The sequence below is a fragment of the Onychomys torridus genome, chromosome 10, assembly GCF_903995425.1.
Source record: "Onychomys torridus chromosome 10, mOncTor1.1, whole genome shotgun sequence".
Taxonomy (NCBI): Eukaryota; Metazoa; Chordata; class Mammalia; order Rodentia; family Cricetidae; genus Onychomys; species Onychomys torridus.
The window spans coordinates 77004351-77027795 of NC_050452.1; the positions used below are offsets into that span (position 1 = coordinate 77004351).

Sequence of the window (23445 nt, forward strand, 5' to 3'; positions counted from 1 at the left end):
TCCACTGGGCGTGGTGGCACTTGGCTCCTTCTGAGGAGGCAGTGGAGGAAGGTCTCAAGGGTGAGGCCACGTGGGCTGCTCAGCAAGATCCTGTATCAAAGTTTAAAAGGAGGATAGGGGTGAGGGTGAGGCTGATGTGCACAGTGCTTGCCTAACATCGCAGGTCTTGGGTTTGATGCCAGCACCACAGAAAGCAGCATTGACAAGGGATCCGTTTTTCACAAACACTAAATCGCACATTGATTAGCTGTAATTATGATTATGTTCTACTTAGACACTGATTACCCACTATATGATAGTCTGCTGTGGGATGTCCTTCTGTATGCTGTGAATATGTGTTGCTCTGATTGGTTGGTAAATAAAGCTGCATTGGCCTATGGCAGGGCAGGATGAAGCCAGGTGGGGAAATCCAAGGGAGACAGTGAAAGGAGAAAGGAGAGTGGAGGGAGACGCCAAACCACGCCCAAGGAGCAGCCTGTGATGGGACACAGGTAAAGCATGGGACACGTGGAGATACATAGATTAATAGAAATGGGTTAATTTAAGATGAAAGAGCTAGCTAGCAAGAAGCCTGCCATAGGTCATACAGTTGGTAATTAATATAAGCCTCTGAGTGATTGTTTTGTAAGTGGCTGCGTGACCTCAGGGCTGAGCAGGATACAGGCAAACTTCCAGCCACAGTAGTTCCAGGCGTGCATGTGGTATTCTTCTCCTACACTGTAAAACTGAGGGGGTTACCTGATTTAACTAGCACTGAGTGAGCAAGGTGTGGTCTAGGGTGAGTTAATGACTTTTCCTTGTATGCTTTACTTTAACTCTTGACTGCCTGTAGACTCAGCTCCAAGGGATCAAGTGCTGTCGTCCACAGCCACCACCCCCACCTCAACCCACCACCCACCCACCCACCCCCCGCATGTGTAAAGATATCCCCAAAGTGTTCCAGCAGAGATGCTGTTGGTAAAGCAGCAGGCTGAGCTGATCAGACTAACGGGATCCAGGATCTATCTCATGCATGAATAGTTTAATTTGTTTAGTTATAATCTCTGCACTTTTTGAAGCTAAATCTAAATAATTCAAAGGCCTTTGAAAAAATAAAATTGGGGACTGGAGAGATGGCTCAGGGCTTCAGAGCACTGGCTGCTCCTCCGAGGTTCTGAGTTCAGTTCCCAGCAGCCACATGTGGCTCCCAACTCTCTGTAGTGGGAACCGATGCCCTCTTCTGGTGTAAAGTTGTACATGCAGATAGAGTACTCACATACATAAAATAAACAGATTTTTAAAAAAACAAATGAAATAATGAAAGTCAAGGAGCGAGGGAGGCAGGCTTGTAAGAGTGGGGACTGAGCTCAGTGCCAAAGTGACACTGTGCCGGGGATGAGGGCGGAATTGACCGCTGACCGCTGACCGTTGGCTGTAGGCCCTCCTTGGTGGATTCCCAGCTGCTGCCTGCTGGACCCTTCGTTCCGTTCCCTTTGCAGCTTGTACGGTTGATTTGATCAACCAGCACTGAAGGTTAAGAGCCTGGCAGACCAGAGAGCTGTCTGGGCTTCTACTTAGGTTGGATATTTAGGGAAAATATTTCCTGAAACTTGAGTTTCATTTTTAAATCAAAGTGATTATTTAAAATAATAAGGTGAATAGTCACTGTTGCTGCTTTCGTTTTTTCCCTTGAAGTTTTAAATCTCATTTTCTTATTCACGAAGAAATTTGTAAGAACTTTTAAAATTACGTAATATACCCTTATGTTTAATTGCCAATAGTGCCTTTTTATTTGTAGATCCCCTCAGTGGATTCTGCCAGGGAATTGTTTCCTTAGTATTCTGAGTGTCATTCATATTTGGGTTCAGGATGTGGTGCTTACAATTAGGGAAAACTAAGCGAACGGAAGCTCGCATGAGAGAAGAAAATGTAGCCAGGTGTGTAAAACACTTCCTGAATGTCAGCTGTGTCTGGAGATTAGAATTCTCTGGCAAGATTGTCCTCAGGACACAGTTCTTGTTTGTTACCGTCTGGTTATAGCCTTGGTGGAACTCACAGAGCGAACATGGGGTCTCTCCTCCCTGTTCCCTCGCCCCCCTCCCCCCAGTTTGTAAAATCTTCTTTTTGTATAAAAATACTTGATCTTAATGGTAAGGGAGGAACAAATCATACTGTCTTTGCTAGGAATAGCTAGAAAATAAAGATCACTATCTTTGAATAAATAATTATTTCCTGGGCTGAAGGGACTTGGAGGGTGAAATTCGCTGTGCTAGCAGGAAGGTCTGAGTTCAGACCCCAACACCCATGTAAAAGCCAGCTGGAGCCAGGTGACCTGCAACCCTAGTACTTGGGGACACACAGATCCAAGGGCTCTCTTGTCAGCCAGCCTAGCCAATCCGTGAACCCTGGGTTCAGTCAGACTGTGTCAAAAACTGAGGTGAAGAGTGTCTGAGAAAGGTACCCTGTGTCAACCTCTGCTGGTGTGCAGCGTGTGTGTGTGTGTGTGTGTGTGTGTGTGTGTGTGTGTGTGTGTGTGAGCTTCCAATTAAATTTTGTTTGTTTGCTTTTTTCCTCGAGACAGGGTTTCTCTGTGTAGCTTTGCGCCTTTCCTGGAACTCACTCTGTAGCCCAGGCTGGCCTCGAACTCAGAGAGATCCGCCTGCCTCTGCCTCCCAAGTGCTGGGATTAAAGGCGAGCGCCACCACCACCACCGCCCGGCTAGCTTCCAATTAATAGTCCAAGACTGGATCTGGAGTTCTCTATCTTCAAATTTTAGCTATGGCTGGATTTTCGATCCTTTTGGCAAGTTGCTGTAACCATGTGTTTGTCCATCTGTCATTTGTGAAAGTACCTTGGACTGTGCGGTCGAGTCACTGGGTGACGGAGGATCTTAGGCTGCACTTCCTAAGTGAAAACTGACTCGGCGGCAGGAGGCAAGGGCTCCCTGGGGACCGACACTCGCTCTGGCTACTGAGTCCCTTTGGACTCCTAAAATGGTTCAAGGGCAAAATAGCTGGTGTTTTCCACTTGGGAGGATGAGTCAGTGGGAAAGACTGGGTTTGAGTAGTTAACATAGGCAGTAGAGCTGCAGAAACCTGACAGGCTGGACTGGTCTGCGGGCAGGCCAGGGAAGGCCGTTCGTTTCTTCCGGAAAGAAGGCCTGGTAAACATGTACACAACCTGTCCAAACTCTTTTACCCACGGCCCTGCAGCCGGGCCAGGTCCCCTGGCTCCACTTTCCTGTAGTTCTTGCCTCTCTGCCGTACAGAACTCACCACCATATCCCAGGGACCGACCTACCTACCCAGGGGATGGTTTACGTCTTGAAAATTTGATTCCAAGTCTAATGGTGTAAGCCATCATTTAGAACCACAGTTCTTATGACATGGCCACAGAACAAACGGGAAAATATGCTGAAGTGTGTGGTGACTCCCAGACACCAACAGGGAGGTGTTAACGCCACACTGGGGTCACTGAGTCCTGCAGAGTCTGCTCGGTCTGTTGTTGGAGACCATGGGTAGGCCTGTGCTGCGAGGCCAGGATCAGACGGATTGTGTCACTAAGGTTTGCACAGTTTGTCTGGGTGCTACTTTAAAATAGAGTCCTATTCTCCTTTCCTCATCGTGTAAGAATCTTCCTGGAGCGGAAGGAGCCTGCTGCCCCTGTCCCTTCCCCTCTGGGGTCCTGAGCCAAACCTGTTTCCCTGGAGACAGATGCTGCCAAGTTGTCATCACTGGCTGAATCCGTCCCCACTTCCCCAGAGAGAGAGAGGCCTATCCGGAATTTATTTTTGTTTATATGATGCTAATGGCTACAAACATTTAAAAAAACAAAACAAAAAACCTACTTCCAGCTAAATATTTCTGTAGATACAATATTTTTCTTGTTACTTTCTGAGCAGCTAAATGATATTTTATTAAAGTAGGTTTGTTGTATATTGTTTTTGTTTTTGTTTTTGTTTTTTTGTTTTAGAACACTAAAAGGAATAAAAAGGCTCACTGAAAATCAGTTTAGACAAAAGTATATGAATATACCTCATTTTAGTATGGTTGAGACTAACCTAAGAAATAAATTGGTGTTTAAGTATTTAACTTTGGGTGTGAATCTGTTCTTTTTAAAACATTATTTTATGTGTGTGTGTCTCTTAGCTGCATGTATGTCTGTGCACCATGTGCATACCTGGTGCCCTTGGAGGCCAGAAGAGGGTATCAATTCCCTCAAACTGGAGTGAGCTGCCATGTGATTCCTGGAACCCAGGTCCTCTGGAAAGGCAGTTAGTGTTCTTGACCAATGAACTATCTCTCCAGCCTCCCTAAATAAATTCTTCATAAAACTGTCATGTGTTGGGCCATGCCTAACTAAATTCAAAAGTATTACAAAATAATTATTTCCTTTAAAAAGCTGCACTTAAAAAAAGGATTTCTTTTTAATTATGTGTGTGTGTGTTTATGTCTGGGGCGGTGTGGGGGGCTGTATGTGCATGTCAGTGTGGCTGGGCACTGAACCTGCTTCCTCTGCAGGGGCAGCAGCACTGAACCTGCTTCCTCTGCAGGGGCAGCCAGGGCTTTGGACTGCTGTGGCTCAGTGTCTCCCATCTTTTAGTTCTTTTAACAGTGAACAAGCACAGCTTTCCCAAAGCAGCTGGTGTCAGCTGCTATTATATGTGTGTTTTTGAAAATGTATTATGGGTGTATTTTCTATTTCTAAAAACTAATATTATCATATATATTTGCCCGTCTTCCTTAGTTATTTTTACCTATCACTATATTCTTTCAGGATTCACATTACAAATGGTGTGAATTGTATCATTTTTAATGGCTCTGAATGGTCGTGTATTATCTTGTTTTGTCTTTATTTGCTATTGGAAATTTTTGTTTTACCTTTTATTGTGTGTATGTATGAGTGTGTGTACATGCGTGTGTTCATGTGTGTGTGTGCAGGTGAGAAGATGAATGGACGTGGGTTCTGTGGATCCCAGATAACAAACTCAGATCAGACTTGGCGGCAGACTCCCTTCCCTGCTAGCCTTCCCACCGCCCTACCTATTCATTTTCTCAACTCGATGGCCTTTTAGTAGCCTCCGAGGCCGCAGCACCAGGAAGATAGCAGAGAGACCTCCTTATGTGAGTGCCACACTGAGCGCCTCTGGATACAGAGCTGGGGAGAGGTCTTGAGGATGCAGGCGTGCCCTCGGAGCCCTCTGCCAGCGTGTTCTCGGTCTGTGGTGCCTGTCCACATAGACACTGATCTCCTAGTCATTGTGTGTACTTCCTTGTTTAGTCTGCTCCTCCTGGTAGCTGCTTCATTGAGGCATCCCTTTGTGTCTCAGTTTACTGTTCTTCATTAGGATTGCTATGTCTCGCTGATCAGGGAATCTGTAAATTCTGGTAACTAACTGTCCAGTTCAGATCATTCAGATATCTCATTCTGTCAAGTTCCCTCTCTTTTCAGTGGGTTCACAGTATTCTTTCGGACTTACTTCATTTCAAATCCCAGTTTTTCCAGAAATTAAAGTTTAATGTTTAAAAATTAAAAAAAAAACAAAACAGGGACTGGAAAGCAGGTAAATTTCATTACATTGCTCTTTGATTTATTACCGGGCCACATACACAAACAAACAATAACAACAACAAAATAGTAAATTGGAAACTCTGTGGATATTAAAAGCAAAATATCGGTAACGTGCTGAGAATCACCTTGGCATCATGCTGTGCTGCTGCACATCAGCGACTCCTTTGTTTGGTGGCCCGCTGCCTCTGCCTGGAACAGAGACAGCACTGTATATGACTAGTCCTGGAGAAGAGCAAATTGACAGTCTGCAGTACAGTGTCTACTGAATGCGTCTCACGTTGTGTCATGATACAGTTGTAGAATTGTAACTCACCACCCTGAGTTGCAGGTCATCTGTGCAGTGATTTAAGATTCATTATGTTTTATTTACTTGTATGTGAGAGTAGGTCAGAGGACACCTCTGGGAGCCGGTTCCTTCCTTCTCTCGTGTTGGTCCCAGGGGTTGGGCTCCCATCATCAGGTGTGTTCACCTGCTTAGGCATCTGTGTATTTCAAGAAACTTGTTTTAGAATTTTTAGAATACTAGATCACACCATTTCTACATTTAAACCAATTAAGAGATCTAATGCAATTACATTTAAATATTACATCATTGTACTTACTGACATGAATCAAGTAGCTCCAGTATGTATGTTAAAAGAGTCATAGTGGGTGCTAGAGGGTTAGACCCTTGTCCGTGCACTCGGGGTAGCTCAGAAGGGACAGTGTTATGTATTTTATTGCATGGCACTATTCCTTCTGGAAGGAGGATGGGCCACTAGAAGAAAATATAGTGAACTAATCCATGTGCTGCTGCACGGACTAACTTCCCCTACAAGTTAGAAGGGCAACGTATTTCAAGTGGTGTCGGTGTGTCACATGGGTTTTGAAAACACTGTAGTGGGTGGATGAAAGTACTTTCGGAAGCAGAGCATGCTTGTGCTCCTCTTTAATCCCATCACTCGGGAGGCAGAGGCAGGAGGATCTCTGTGAGTTTAGGGCCAGCCTGGGCTACATAATTAGTTCCAGGACAACTAGGGCTACATAGTGAGACCCTGTCTCAAAATTTAAAAAAGAGGAGGAGGAAGAAGAGAAGCAGGGGGGTGTTCCCTCTCCATCCTCCCCAAAGGTGGTTTTTAAAATAAGCCACATGTGGTCAACAGTGAAGTGATGTGACTAGGACATGGCTGTTGATGGTGGCCAGGCTTACGTTCCCATAGTGCTGCAAGGGTCGGAGACACAGCTTCTCACTCTTCCCCCTCGGCCCTGCTCTGCTCTCCAGTCCCCATCCCTTAGTCGAGTGAATGACACTGGTCCTCCCTCCCCAAACACGAGACTGAAAATGTGTTTTCCATTTGTGGAATATTGTGTAGATCCTTTGGCCAAAACAGAAGAGAATTAATAGATCTCTAGTGTGGTGACATTAGTATTCTAAGAAATAAAGCTTGCCTGAAGATCAGAGGTCAGAGCCAGCCACAGAGTGAAACAAAGGTCAGGAGTGGTGGCACACATACCTGCCTTTAATCTTAGCACTCGGGAGGCAGAGATCCATCTGGATCTCTGAGTTCGAGGCCACACTGGGCTATGTGGGATTAATCCAGTGTAGAGAGAAACAGAGCCAGGCAGTAGTGGCACACACCATTAACCCCAGTATTTGGGAAGCACACAGGCCATTAATCCCAGCACTAGGAAGATTGAGCTAGGAAGTGAACTGGCTGGGCGGAGAAAGGCATATAAGGCGTGAGGAGACAGGAACTAGAGAGCCTTTCGGCTGAGGACTCAGGGACATTAGTCTGAGGATTCGTGGAGTTGGTGAGGTGAGACATGGCAGTGACTTGTTCCTTTGCCTCTCTGGTCTTTTAGCATTTGCCCCAATATCTGGCTCTGGGTTTTTATTATAAGACCATTTAGGATTCGTGCAACACTCTGATGTGCAGTTTGATCCAGTAACGAGAGCTTTTTGTGTCTGGTGTATCATTAGTAATGCCATTTATATTTTAAAGAGTGTTTCTTTGAGGCTTTCATAGTACCCAGCCTTTTCCATTCACGTGTCCTTGCTGAATGACTGAATAGTAGATAGTATGTGTCTTCCAAATATTTGTGGTGGAAGATTTACAGAAGAAGTTTACTGTCAGCAAGAATGTCTTTGCCTCATTCTTTCATGCAGCCCTGGTCTGTCACGTGCCTGTTAAGATGATGTGTTCAGTGCTAGGGAGCTGACTTAATCAGTGGGGTGCTTATTGCTCAGGCATGAGAACCTGAATTCAGTCCCCAGGACCTTGTACATGCTGGGTACTGCAGCGTACACCCCTAGAAACCCAGTGCTGGAGAGGCAGGTCCCAGGGGCCGGAGAGCCAGCCAGCCTAGCTGAAATGGAGCTTGAGGTTCATTTAAGGACCCTGTCTCAAGTTGGATGGCTCATGACTGAGAAAGACAACCAGTGTTAGCCTCCAACCTGTGCCCCTGTGCTCACCTTGCGCACACACAGACAGCATTCTTGGTGTGTAAGATATTGTGATGTCAACAACAGCAGAGCCCACGGGTCACTGATCTGACATGAAGTGTATTTTAAAGCGGTTGTAGTCATCTGTGCCCTGGAAATCCCCTTCATAAATCCTGATGCTTTACTGCCCTGCTAGGTTGAGAAGCAGCCTCATGGGTCAGGCTAGGTCATTGACTGTTGGCCGTCAGCACATCCTGAGGGAAGGGCTTGGCGTGGGCCGCCCTGTGCTCTTTAGCAGGTAAGGAGCAGTGTCTGTGAATTCCAGCTAAGGGTGTAAGTAGGATGTAGAAATGGGTGTCTTTTGAGCAGAGCTGTTGGAAGGTTGAATTCAACTCTCATCTGTGCTACCTAGTATAGGATCCCCACTCCTGAAGCAGCTTTTCTCAGGCAGAGCTTTACAGATTGCATGAAGCATTGTGTTCTGTGCTTTGTTCTGTAATTACAAAGTTGCTGTACACACACACACACACACACACACACAAAGTGGTGGTATTGTGTTCCCCCCAAATATTGTGCACCCTAATAAATTTTATCTGGGGTCAGAGAACAGAACAGCCACTAGACAGACAAAGAGGCCAGGAAATGGTGGCACTCACACCTTTAATCCTAGCATTCCAGAGACAGAAATCTGTCTGGATCTCTGTGAGTTCAAGGCCACAAGGATACAGCCAAGCATGAAGACACACGCCTTTAATCCCAGGGAGTGATGACAGAAAGAAGAAAAATATATAAGGAGTGAAGACCAAAAAACTAGAAGCTTTTAGCTGGTTAAGCATTCAGGCTTTGGAGCAGCACAGTTCAGCTGAGATTCATTTGGATGAGGACTCAGAGGTTTCCAGTCTGAGGAAACAGGATCAGCTGAGGAACTGGTGAGGTGAGGTAGCTGTGATTTGTTCTGCTTCTCTGATCTTCCAGCATTCACCACAATAACTGGCTCTGAGTTTGATCTTATTAATAAGACTCGATTCATGCTACACACACACACACACACACACACACACACACACACACACACACACACGGTGGGAGGGGGAGAGAGAGAAGCTGATAAACTTGTCTTAAGAGTCTTTTTATGGGATTGGGGATTTAACTCAGTGGTAGAGCGCTTGCCTAGCGAGCGCAAGGCCCTGGGTTCGATCCTCAGCTCAAAAAAAAAAAGAAGAGTCTTTTATGATTTCAAGGATTGCATTTTAGTAAGAGTTAAATAAAACTGCTTCATGGAAGCAGATGACACTTGGATTTACCCACTCAGTAAACGAGGTACTACGGTGTGACAGGCTGAAAAAGAGGCTCGCTGTGTAGACAGATATTTGCCTTAGATGTCCTTTCTTCCTTGCAAGGTACTTCAGGAATAACTGTGTTCTTTATCTTTATGTCTGAGATAAACTGAGGATATCCTTTTCCTAATAATTTTAAGAAAAGATAATTTGCCACCAAATAGGAAACACCAATGAATTCTTTGACCACCTGTGACCTGGGAGTGAGGGAGTGTCCACAGACCGAGAAAGTTGGGGACAATAAAGTGGCTTGCACAACATGTAGCAACTGATGTGTGTGACGCGAAAGTTTTCAAGATTTATAAACAGCAAAATCTGTTTCATGATAGGAAAATATGGACGTGAGACTAAATTGGAAAAACAGAAAACAACCCCCACCAAACAGTGCTAGTGCCTGTCCCTGTGCGATTCCGAAGCTGTGCTGCCCGTCTCCTGGGAGCTCTCTGCCTTTTGCTCCCTAGCTTTGTGTGTGTATGAGAATATGAACAGAATAGAATAAGGTACATTGTAGCGTCACACAGTCCCACAAAACAGTGTATTGATATGGATGTGTATGTAGGGGTATCTGGTTCTGTTCTGAAGTTTTATTTCAAAAAGTGGTATTATGCAGCATGTTATGTTTTTCAACTTACTGGTTTTTGTACATTTTAACTCCTGAAATGAACCCGGACTGTTCCGTGTAGTTTGTTGGTTTCCGTTAGTAAGTGAATCACAGCTTCTCTTCTCTGGATGGACACTTCTGTCAGATTACCAGTTCAGACTATGTTCGTCCTGCACACATGCAGCAGGAGTGTATCTGGGCGAGTGCCTGGGAGCAGAGCCGCTGGCTGAGATGGCGTGTACATGTTCAGTGCCTCTAGCTAATGCTAGGCCACCCTAATGTCACACTGAACCTGTAGAATTGTGCTCCTTCCCACAGCTGTGGACTTGCCACGATCTTCAATGGCAAACGGCAACACACGTTTTTATCTTTTGGTCTTGGAGGTCAGAAGTCCGAACTTGATCTAACTGCAAAACTGCCAGTGTCCAGAGCTGGGTTCCTCCTGAAGGCATCAGGGGTGGGGTGCAGCCTCTTCCTCCTCCACGTTCCTGGCTCACGGCTGCACCCCCTGACCTGCTCCCACAGCCACATCCAGTCTGGCTCTCCTACTCCTCCCTCTGCCTTTGTGATCACACACAACGCTCTTCTATCCCAGGGTCCTCGACTTCATCATATTTACAAGGCCCTTTTTATTGATTTATGCTTTGAGGCAGATCTCACTTATGCAGGCCTTGCTGGGTGGGTTTAGTTGTGTAGACCAGGCTGGCCTGAAACTCACAAAGATGTGCCTGCTGAGATCAAATGCATGTGCTGGAAAGATGGCTCAGCAGTTAAGAGCACTTGCTCCCAAGTGCCTTTAACTTCAGTTCCAGGGATCTCCAGCACCCTCTTCTGGCCCCCAAGGGTATTGCACACACATGGTGCACTTAACATCCAAACACTCATACACATAAAGTAAAAATAATACAAAATCTTAAAAAACAAACACTTGTTACCTCATCTATCTTTGCAAAGTCCCATTCACCTGGGAAGCTACCAGGCATCCTAGGGTGGGGTGACAATGCAGGCATCTTGGCTGCGGCCTTACCTGCTCTGTCAGTGTGAAGCTCTTTTAGTTTCGTGGGGGAAGATTTGTTTTGGCTCATTGTAAACTTGTAGGTGTCACAGGCTGTTACATCCTCCCCAGTTTGGGACATGTGTGTTATTAGTTTACTTTCTTTGGTTGATTTGGATGTATAGTGGCTTTTGATTTTGATAAAGCTGATTCTGTATGTGTGTGTGTCTACTTTGTTGACATTGTTTTTTACACTGAGCATAGGGAATGTTTTTCATCTTTTTTGTTGCCCACCCCGCACCACTCAGGAGATTGGGTGAGGCAGGAGGATCATGAGTTGGAGTCCAGCCTGGCCTACATAGCGACGCTCTTTAAAAGCAAGCTTTATTTCCCATGAGTGTGTAATGCTGTGGTGGTGAAAGCAGAGAGGAGTGAGTGGCTGCAGCTGCTTTGCGGATGGGTCGCAGATAGAGAATGGGCTGACATGGATCTTGGAGTTGGTAACTGGAGTGTTAAAATTGCCTTAGGATTAAGAAGAATCAAGTATCCATGATAAATTGTCAGGCAGTTAAAAATGTTGAGTTTTCATTTCAAGCAAAAGAAAGCCCTAGGTTGCAACATGCATACAGGTTCAGAGAGCTGCATCCAGATATTGAGGACCACTCTCCTTGCTTATAGTGGTCTGGCTGGCCCATCCAGATGTTGAGGACCACTCTCCTTGCTTATGGTGGTCTGGCCCATCCAGATGTTGAGGACTGCTCTCTTAGCTTATGGTGGTCTGATTCCTCACCTTTAAGACCAGTATGCACTGATGGTTTGGAACTTTGGAAAAAGGCATGTTGTCACACCATGGATGGAGTGAAGACTAGAGCTGGTGTTTCTGTGATGTTTTATACATAGCAGACACTCTAGAAATTCAATTTCAGTAAAGCCATTATGGCTGGAATTCAACAGTACTGACTGCAGTATTGTGTCGACTTTAATGGAACTCTGTGCTTAATAGGAAGACACATTTTGAGGAAGTCTGGAAACAAAGTCTCGTGAGTAACCTGGGTAATTCCATCTTTGCTAAAACAGACATAATGATAATGATATTTGCATGGAGTTTACATACACTCTGACATCAATTTAGGTGAGAAGCAAGGACTCAGGCAAGCTCTGTACCTAGGTGCCGCTGTAACTTCACTGTGTAGTACAGGCTGGTCTTGAACTCACATTTCTTCTGTCTCCACCCACAGAGGGGTGGATCACCATTGTTTTAGCAAGTGTTTTAGACATACTATGCAAATGCTCAGCTACTGCCGTATATCCCCAAGCTTTCATATTTATTTTTCCTTGTTTTGATTTTTGAAATGGGGTCTTACCTTATCTCAGTCTGGCTGGATCTTACAATCCTCCTGCCTCAGACTCTTGAGTGCTAACATTACAGATCTACCAGGGTCTTATAATGTAGCCCAAGCTGGTCTCCAATTTGAGATCTTCCTGCCTCTGCTTCCTGAGCTCTGAGATCACAGGTGAGTCTTACTGACTCATTCTGAATCACCTTCACTTGTCTTTGTCTCAAGATACTGTTAGTTTATTCATCTCAACCATACTGATCATCTTTTACTTAGCATTAAGCAGTCTGTCTGTCTGTCTCGCTGTCTCACCTCTCTGGCAGGGTCTGACTATATTCCTGCAACTAGCTCTGTAGACCAGGCTGGCGTCAAAACTCACAGAGATCCACCTGACGCTGCCTCCCGAGTGCTGGGATTAAAGGCGTGCTTGTCTGTTTCTTGTTTACCAGGAATTCCTCAGGTGTTGAGCGGGGCATTACCTTTGCCTTCTGTACCACATACTTTTTTAGCTGGGGGAGGGATCTGGTGTTGGAAAAATAGCAATTATACAGTGCACTGTGGGAACAAAAAAGAGTGATTGCCTGTGAAATTTGGGGGTTGGGGATGCTTTCTCCAAAGAGGGGCAGATGAGCTAAGGTTTTGTCAGTTCCCACCTGATCTGTTGAACAGTCCTGAATAGGGGAGTGAGGATTGAGAAAAAACAGAGACAGAAAAATAGTCAGGAGGGTTCTCAGTGAATACTGTAGCAGCCTGGGGTTTATTTCTCACAGCCTTTTTATACCCAAAGCAAGGCGGGCAAAAGACCTGCCCCTCTCAAGGACACCATGGTTCAAAGAACAAACGAGCTTAAACATCTCCTTAACTCTCCAGACATCTGGTAAGCACACCTTTGGCTGAACATCCTGATATCCAGCTTTAAGGGGCAAAGCCAGCTTGAACTTTCTCACCTTGAGTCAGGATGGAGTCAAGCCACAAGCTGGAGTCACTGTGGGCTCCTCCAGATTTCAAGCTCCTCAGTGAGCATTGAGGCGCTGGCTATGGATGGATGAGGTTGGAGTCCTGGGGTGTGATGAGTCGGGCAGTGCAGGGGCCACACACCAAGGACCCGATGAAGTGGCTACCCACCAGGCAATCACTCGTCCACAGGCCTCTTCCTTTGCCCCAGCACTGGACTCCCTGCAGGAGTTAAGGATTGGAGACCTCAGTCAGATGAGAGGATTCATAGATCAGTAAGGGAGATGACGGCTAGACCGTAACAAGTTGTCTTTAGGCAAATTGGTACCTTTTCATCTTAGACAGATGCTTAACACAGCTTTTGTTCGGGGATAATTCAGGGAGTTTGTGAAGGATTTTCATTTGGTAAGAAGTAGGGTGCAAAAATTACAAGTTTAAAAAAAAATTACAGACTATAATATTTAGCTTTTTTGTGGAATAATGAATGAATCTGGCCTGCCCAGAGAGTAGAATAACTTAAGAAAAAAAATCTCGTTTCGCCACTTAGTAAGAAAGTGACGTTTATTTTTTAACGTATTTGCCCATCACAGACTGAACCTGAGTAAGATTTGGTTCCCACTGCTGAAGAAATTATTAGATTATTGAGAGTAAACCCACTCATTAGTACATGTATTTTAAATAGATAATGATAATGATAATAATAATAATAATAATAATAATAATAATAATAATAATAATAATTGTTGCTTGCTCTACACCCCTGCCTATGACAGTTTATCCTGGAGCCACATATGAGTGACCATAGCCTGGGAACACAGATTCCAGTTTCTCCAGATTCCATATTCCAAAGTGGTAGCATAGTAACAGACATAAAGAGCCCTGTAAGCCATGCACTTAGAGAGCGTTGCCGTGAACTCAGGCAGGAGCTCCAGGGAGAGGAGGGGTCCCAGCAGCAGCCTCAGGCTATCTGATGGCATTCTGAGCCTTTTGATTGGTGCAGTTAGTGGCCTGTACATTCCAGGAATTTACCTAATAAGGCCAGTAAGAGCAGAGATAGCCCAAGATAGTTTGTAATTAGACCCTGAGCTTGTACTTTGCAACATACCCACCTCTCCACAATCACTGAAGGTATAGTCATCCTGTGGTCAAGTGGGTGTGTCTTTTTTCCAGGAATTTTGGTCTGCACTTAAGAAGGAGTATTCTAAGTCCTACTTAAGCAGAATGTCCCTGTGGGATAAAGCTGCCTGGACACTTGAGGACCACTTAGCCCCGAGATGGTGACCTCAAGGCTGAGTACTTTGCTGGTCGACAAAGCTGAGGAGGGTGCATTCTTGGGAGAGATAACAGCGTCACCCCATGCACAGAGCACTGAAAGTATCGCAAAGGCTGGGGTGGAGGCTTCCTTCCCGGAGAATTTGGACTGGATGCTGTGGAGAGATGAGGCGGTGGGGTACATGAGGCCAGGGAGTCTGAGAACTCGGATATTAAATTGAGTTGTTTTAATGTATTCTCAGGAACAGAGACTCAAATGTTGTGATGTCTGCTTTGCTACTCACAAGGTAGTTCTGGAAGGTGGAGGACGCTGTTAAGTCCTGTAGTGTGAGATACAATTTAATTTTATCAATCAGTTCAAAGAGCTAGGCTTTGGTTTTGTTGATTTCCGTTTTTGCTTGCTTGCCTGCCCTCCCTCCCTCCCTCCCTCCCTCCCTCCCTCCCTCCCTCCCTCTCTCTCTCTCTCTCTTTCTTTGTTTCTGTTGTTTGCTTGTTTTTGGTTTTTTGGAGACAGGATCTTATCACATAGCCCAGGCTGTTCTGGGACCTGTGCTCAACCTCGGGAGTGCTAGACTTTCAGGTACAAGCCACTGTGCCCAACTTTCTCTTTGGTTTTGGCTTTGGAGACAGGGTCAAGCCTCAAACTATGCAGTAGAGGGTGACTTGAGCTGGGTCTTCTTGCCACTCACTTCTAAGGGCTAGAGTTACAGATGTGTGACTACAGGTGTAGTCTTTGGGCTTATTGCATCTGGTCTCTGATTTTGACCTTGCATGGCCTGTGTTTATTGCCCAGCATGAGATCTGCTCTGGTGAATGTTTTATGTGGACTGAGAAGAAGGCATGTTGTTGAAGAGACTATTCCATAAATATCAGCAATGGTTCCATTTGCTTGCTAGTAGTACTGTTCAGGTGACCCGTGTCTGTAATGACTTCTGGTACATGTCTTTTGAGACGTGGAGCAAATTCAGGGCCTTATGCATGCTGGGCAAGCGTTCCACTACCCTGCAACCCAGCTTGAAATTTCTCCCCTTTAATTCTTGACTGTGCTACCACCACTGGAATGCTGGGTAAATCCTAGAGGGTTTGATCTACCCAGTACCATCATCTAAGGACTTGAGGTTCCCAACTGTCTCTTTCATTTCATTCTGTTAGTCCCATGGAGTTTGCCTCATGGGTTGTTAACTTTCACTCCTTAATGAGTGGTGAACTACTGCCAACATCGATGTCCCCTTTCCTCCTGACACTTCTAATGAGGACAATGTAAGAAATTTATCTAGTTTTTCCATTTTTCTTTTTGATTGGAGTTAACATGGTATGCCTATTCCATCTCTCATCTTGTTGTTTGTTGGTTGGTTTTTGTTTTTTAAAGTCAGAGTCTCACTGTGTAGCTCTTGCTACCTGTATCCAATGTATAGATCAGGGTGGCCTCTAGCTCCCTGGGGTTCCCCTTGCCCCTGCCCCTCAATTCTGGGATTATAGGTAAGTGTCTTTACAGCTGTGGGACTTTTACATCATGGCTTGTTATTGACCAGGATATGGTGATCCAAGCTATTACAGCTGTGCCATTGTGGTGACGTCAGTGTCTTCTGTCTTTCTGACTTTTCTCTGTTGCCTTTATCTCCACTCTACACACACACACCCTTCCCTTCTCCTGTTTTAACTCTGCACTCTGAATTTACCTTTCTTCTGAAGCCCAAGGGCTCCGGTGACAGGGCTGGGAAATGGCCCTTCCCTTGGGCCACAGAAGGCTCCAGGTAAGGCTTTCTCCTGGAGAGTTGGCCTTCCTAAGGGCAGTATTTTGGGTGGGACCTTTTCTTACTGAAAGTCTTCCCAACCTTGCCAAAGGCAAAACCCAGGACCTCGAGTCTCCAGAGTAAGACTCCTGGCTTGAAGCCTGGGCAGTTTTTTGCTAGTCCTGAGACCACCCACCTGGACCTTTCCCTTCCTGCAGCCCGCTCCTCTCTGCAGTGAGGTTTTCAGCATCCATGGCTCCACAGGCTTCTGATAGGAAGCAGATTTCACCCACCATCTGAGCCCCAGAGTCTTTCCTGTTTACTCAATGCTTTCTGCAGGAAAGTCAAGGATCTGGCTGAAGATTTTTTGTTATGTTATGATACGTTGTGTTTTTTTATATTATGATAAACTTTAGTTTTGCTTTTTCTTTAATTTTTTTTTTCTGTCACTAGTTCTGCACACTAATAACAACTGTAAATTACATTATTTGGCACACCACACCTTACTGTTACAAACCACTCACTTCATGTGGTGGTGTGTGCCTATAAGCTAAGTCCTCACTAGCCTGGGCTGTAATGTCGGCCCTCCTAAAAGTCATGCTAACCCAAAGGTCATAAAAACATACCACCCCTTGGAAGGTACCTTTGTGACTTAGCATTCCTAGGATATCATCCTTGAAGATGTAGTGTACCAGCTGAGAAACTAACCATGGGACTCTCAGATTGTTCTAACCAAGACAGTTGGCTTAAATCAGCACTGTTTGCATGTCTCCAATTTTGCTGTTCTAAGTATATAATTTATTAATTAGTTTTGTCAAATTGATGAGCAATATTTGTTCTTTGTTTTTATGTGCATTTTTGATGTTCTTAATACCTGTGTAATGATGTATTCTTTTTACCTGCAGTGGTTTGCTATTTTAATTAGTTGATTTGTAGTTTTCATTGAGACAGGCTCTCACTCTGAAGCCCAGGCTTGTCTTAATCCTCATGCCTCCAGGGTGCTGGGATTGTGGATGTGAGCCACAAGGCTTGGTTTGTTTTTATTTCAGGTACATGTTGGTCTAGGGTGTCCATTTTGTTTTGTTTTTGGTGAGTTTTATTGTTGTTTGTCTGAGACAGGGTTTCTCTGTGCGGCCCTGGCTATCCTGGAACTCACTCTAGCCCAGGCTGGCCTTGAACTCACAGAGATCCGGCTGCCTCTGCCTCCCCAGTGCTGGGATTAAAGGCTGCCACCACCACCCTGTTTCGGTCTAGGGATTTTAATTAAAATTCCATAGATATTCTAGTTACTAAAACTTGAATAGACAATCTAAAGTATTTAAAAATACTTTGAATCTAAACTTTTTGTTTGTTTGTTTGTTTTATTTTTTTTGAGACAAGGTTTTTCTGTGTAGCTTTGCGCCTTTCCTGGAACTCACTCTGTAGACCAGGCTGGCCTCGAACTCACAGAGATCCGCTTGGCTCTGCCTCCCGAGTGCTGGGATTAAAGGTGTGTGTCACCACCGCCCGGCTAAACTATTTACTTTTAATTAGCTCCTTCCTTCCTTCCTTCCTTCCTTCCTTCCTTCCTTCCTTCCTTTCTTTCTTTCTTCTTTTTGTTTGTTTGTTTTTTGAGACAGGGTTTCTCTGTGTAGCTTTGCGCCTTTCCTGGAATTCACTTTGTAGCCCAGGCTAGCCTTGAACTCACAGAGATCCGCCTGGCTCTGCCTCAAGTGCTGGGATTAAAGGTGTGCACCACCACTGCCTGGCTTTATTTGCATTGGTGTTTTGCTGTGCGTTCTGGGGCCCCTGGAATTGGAGTTAAAGACAGATGTGAGCTGCCATGTCCTGGGAATTGAACCTGGATCCTCTGGAAGAGCAGTCAGTGCTCTTAACCACTGAGCCATCTGTCCAGTCCCTCTTCTTCATTTTTAGAACTGTTCCTGCTTGTTTTGTATGTCATAACTCTGTCATAAATTTGTCTTTTTTAAATACATAATTTACTATAAGCTATAATCATTTCTTTCTATACTTGCTACTGATATTTTTTTACATTTATACCTTTGTTTAGAAATATTATTTTTATTTATAAATAGAAAGAAGAAGAAATCACAACAATCCCTTTTTTGAGACAGGTTCTCTCTATGTAACCCTGGCAAGCCTGAAACTCCCCATGTAGACCACGCTGACTACAGAAATCTGCCTGCCTATGCCTCCTGGAATGTGGTGGCCTGTGCCATCACACCCTTCATAATTTGTACAGTATGAAGAAATGTAGATTTTTCTCCACCTTAGCCCACAGAAGAAATTAGAAATGGGGAAATAGTGTGGTTGATCTCATCCAGGTATGAATTCAAAAGAATTGTCTAAGATGAGAATGCAGAAGGGTGACAGCTGCACACACTGACCTGAATGTCAGGAGAAACATTTAGAACGCACAATTTGTCAGGCAAGTAATACCAGCCACCTTCATTAAGGTAATGTTCCTCTGTGGTGTCCATCAGTAATGGTTATCCTGATAGCAGACTATCAGTTGGAGCCCTAGCTGGAGGTGGTCGAGGATGCTGGCTTGGAGACGCCCACATGTCTGCTCAGAGCTGTCTGTCCTAGCTGAGTGTTCTCGGGTGGTTCTGAGTTTCTCTGATATGTTTTCTCCTCTGACAAGATGGTTAAAGAATTAAAAGTCTGATGAGTTTAGCTTGGGGAATATTAGGGAATAGGTCTTAAATATTTCCCTGTGAAGGAGATGAATGGTTTCAGAACATCTCACATTGAGCTAAACTCTGATGACTGTCATTGAAAGGCAAAAAGTTGTCTTCAGAAGGTAGAAATTTGATTTATTGTTGTTGTTGTTGTTGTTATTGTTATTACTACTACTACTATTGAGCGAGTCTCACTATGTAGCCCTTGATGTCCTGGGTAGCCTTGAACTCACAGAGATCCATCTGCTTCTGCCTCCAGAATGCTGGGACTCAAGGTGTGGCCACCACGCCCTTAAGAGTTTAAGCTGCTCTGAACAGTGACAGCGCCACTGGATCTCTTCCATGCTCGGGACCAATACAGAATTTTAACTGTGCTTCTACTGTATGTGTAGTTGTTTCCTGATTCACATGTTAAATTGCAAGCTTGCATGAAGCTTGTAGCACCTCTAAGCGTTGTTTCTTCAAGTGTAAGAAAAATCTGGATTTTTTTTCCCCCTTGGAAAACTCAGGAGGAAGTGCCGGAGGAGCACAGTTCCTTGATGAAGCTGTGTTTCTTTTTCTCCTAAGATGATCACTTAGCAAAGCTGCTGGAAGTTTTTAGACTGGCCTCTGGGAAGCAGCTGGTGACTGCACAAGTATATTAAAGGGCAGATTATTCACTTGGTTTTGTGCTTCTGTGACTTTAATGATGAAAATCCTTTTAAAGGATTTTGGAAGGGAAGTGTGAAGTGGTTTTCAGGCATTAACATAAAAGGTTAGATTAAGGAATGCTATCTGGATTAAGGAACATTATCCCACTGATATTTAAATACCCTCCTGTTGGCAGTACAAACACTTCTTGTGGGGAAAAATATGATTTCTGTTGGAAAGCCTGTTAAACACAATCTTCATAATAAAAACCCTGTTAATATTCCTCCCCAAACATAATTCCATAGTTTATCCTTCTACTGTGCATCTTGCATATTTCTCTAATCTTTTGCTTTATAATTCTGTTCTTTAGTTGGGCTTGGTTGCACAGGCCTATCACCTCAGCACTTAGGCGGCTCAGGCCGGAGGCTTGTCATGAATTTAGTGTGAGGCAAGCCTGAGCATAGTAGGTCACACAGTAGCAAGACCCTGTATCCAAAAGCTAAACCAAGTAAACCCTCTTCTTGAACATCCATTGGAGAATTGATTATATTTATATGTCTGTCTGTCTCTCCCTAATGAATAGTAGTAGCAATAGGGATAGTGTAGGTAGATCTGTGTGTTTCATCAGTTTGCAAGTCTCTGTAACAGTCTTTTTTTTAAAGATTCATTTATTATATATACAGAAGAGGGTGCCAGATCTCATTACAGATGGTTATGAGCCACCATGTGGGTGCTGGGAATTGAACTCAGGACCTCTGGAAGAGCAGTCGGTGCTCTTAACCTCTGAGCCATATCTTGAGTCCATCTGTAACAGTCTTAAGGGTTTATATTACTTTTTTACTTTATTAAAAAAACTTTTACTTGGGGCTGGAGAGATGGCTCAGGGGTTAAGAGCACTGTCTGTTCTTCCAGAGGTTCTTGAGTTCAAACCCCAGCCCCCACATGTTGGCTCACAACCATCCATAATGAGATCTGGTGCCCCCTTCTGGCATGTAGGCATTCCTGCATGGAGAATACTATATATATGATAAATAAAATCTTTTTTTTTTTTTTAAAGAATTTTACTTGATAAAACAATTTTTACTGTTGTAAATAGGAATGAAGTTTCATGCCCAAGGTAAAGGAAGAAAATGAATATTTCCTGAGTGTCAGCAATGCACTTAATTCATCATAGAAATGGTGTTGTTTGTGTCTTACCAAAAGGCCACGAGGAAAGCTGTCACAGTGAAGAGACTGAGACCCAGGGTCTAAGAGCTTTGCCCTCTCCTGGAGCCATGCAGGTTCCCACTCTTTACTCCATTGGTTTTCGGCATGAAGTATTGTGTTTGGTTTTTGTCAGGACCCTCTTGCCCCGGCCTCTGGGTGCTGGGGTTAGGGTTATGCCACAAATCTATAGTAACTTTAACATTTAGATCAGCGGAGCAGAGCACAATAGAGAGCAAGAAGTCAGTCCATGGATTTATAGTAAACGCCCCTCAGCAAATGTGCCAAGAACACACAGTGGGCAAAGACAGTCCCTATATACTAAGTGGGGGAAACCTGGGTACATGTCTTCGTTAGGGTTTCAGTTGCTGTGATGAAACACCATGACCAAAGAGCAAGTTGGGAGGAAAGGGTTTATTTGGCTTACACTTCCACATCACTGTTCATCATGGAAAGACATGAGGATAAGAACTCAAACTGGCAGGAACCTGGAGACGGGAGCTAGCTGATGCAGAAGTCGTGGAAGGGTGCTGATAACTGGCTTGTTTCCCATGGCTTGCTCAGCCTGCTTCCATATAGACCCCAGGAACACCAGCCCAGTGATGGCACCCCCCACCAAGGGCTGGGTCCTTGCCCACTGATCACTAAATGAGAAAATGCCTTACAGCTGGATCTCATGGAAGCCTTTCCTTGGCTGAGGCTCAGTCTTCTGATGATTCTAGCGTGTGTCAAGTGACACATGGTCAGCCAGTACAATACCCAAATGCAGAAACCTGAAATGAGGTACTTTACAGGGTCTGTAAGAACCAAGTCAAAATAGTGCAGACCAGAAATGAGAGCTGCTGGAGAAAAGCAGGGGGAAGCTTCTTGCTGTTGGTTTAGGAAACGGTATTGTTGGGTATGACACAAAGTTTAGTCAACAGAAGCAGTCAGGTGAGATTGCAGTAAACGCAAACCTTTCCGCACAGCAAAGGAAGCAAGCAGGCAAGAAGAGGCTGCCTAGGAGGGAAATCTGCAGCACATGTGTCTGGTAGAGGTTAAGATCCCAACTATACAGGAGATCCCAACAACTTAGCAGTAAATCCCAGATAACCCACTTAAAAACTGAGTCAGTGATCTGGACAAATACTTCTCAAAAGAAGACATTCCAGTGAGTGAGGATTATATGAAAATGTATTCAGGCTTCAGGGATATGCAAACCCAAACCATGAGCTGCACCTATACTTGTTAGATAACCTGGCTGTTTCCTCAAAAGACAGTAATAGATGTTGGCCAGGTGGAAAAAGGCTTTTATTTATTTATTTGTTGTTTTGTGGCTTTTTTTTTTTGTTTGTTTGTTTTGTTTTGTTTGAGACAGGGTTTCTCTGTGAAACAGTCCTTGTTATCCTGGAACTCACTCTGTAGACCAGGCTGGCCTTGAACTCACAGAGATCCACCTGCCTCGACCTCCCAAGTACTGGGATTAAAGGTGTGCGCCACCACCACCCGGCAAAAAAGCTTTTGTACACTGTCCATAAGCATGTACGCTGATACAGCCTTGTACACTGTCAATTGTGGTGGTATTTTATTCCCCAAAATATTGTGCACCCTAATAAATTTATCTGAGGTCAGAGAACAGACAGCCACTAGATATAGAGGCTAGAAAATGGTAGCACTCACACATTTAATCCTAGCATTCCAGAGACAGAAATCCCTCTGTATCTCTGTGAGTTCAAGGCCACATTGGAAACAGTCAGGCATGGTGACACATGCCTTTAATCCCAGGGAGTGATGGCAGAAAGTAGAAAGATATATAAGGTGTGAAGACCAGAAACTAGAAGCATTTGGCTGGTTAAGCATTCAGGCTTCTGAGCAGCACAGTTCAGCTGAGGGCCACTGGGATAAGGACACAGAAGCTTCCAGTCTGAGGAAACAGGATCAGCTGAGGAACTGGCAAGGTGGGATAGCTGTGGCTTGTTCTGCTTCTCTGATCTTCCAGCATTCACCCCAATACCTGGCTCGGATTTGATTTTATTAATAAGACTCTTTGATTCATGTTGGTAGGCATGTACACTGATACAGCCTTGTACACTGTTGGTAGGCATGTACACTGATACAGCCTTGTACACTGTTGGTAGGCATGTACACTGATACAGCCTTGTACACTGTTGGTAGGCATGTACACTGATACAGCCTTGTACACTGTTGGTAGGCATGTACATTGATACAGCCTTGTACACTGTTGGTAGGCATGTACATTGATACAGCCTTGTACACTGTTGGTAGGCATGTACACTGATACAGCCTTGTACACTGTTGGTAGGCATGTACTCTGATACAGCCATTACAGAAAACAGTGTAGAGGCTCCTTAAAAATGCCAGAATTAAAACTATGCAATGATCCAGCATTTCTCTTCTAGATATTGACATGAACTTGATCTCAGGGCACTGGAGAGATGGCTCAGAGGTTAAGAAGAGCACTGGCTGATCTTCCAGGAGTCCTGAGGGTCAATTCCCCGCAACCACATGGTGGCTCACAACCATCTGTAATGAGATCTGGCTCCTTCCTGTGGCCTACAGGCATACATGCAGGCAGACCACTATACATAATAAATTTTAAAAATGTTAAAAAGGAAAGAAAAGAAATTGATCTGAGATACCTCCATTCCCATGCTTGCCTTAGAGTTGTTTACAGTGGTCAAGATGCAGAAACAACCTACATGCTTCTTGGTTTGGTTTGAATGAGAATAGC

General features: G+C 44.5%; 1 protein-coding gene across 5 annotated transcripts in view; it reads left to right on the forward strand.

Annotated features, from left to right (window-relative positions):
- Wdfy3 (WD repeat and FYVE domain containing 3) overlaps positions 1-23445 on the forward strand; it is a 248435-nt gene that overhangs the window by 65335 nt on the left and 159655 nt on the right. The window lies entirely within an intron of this gene.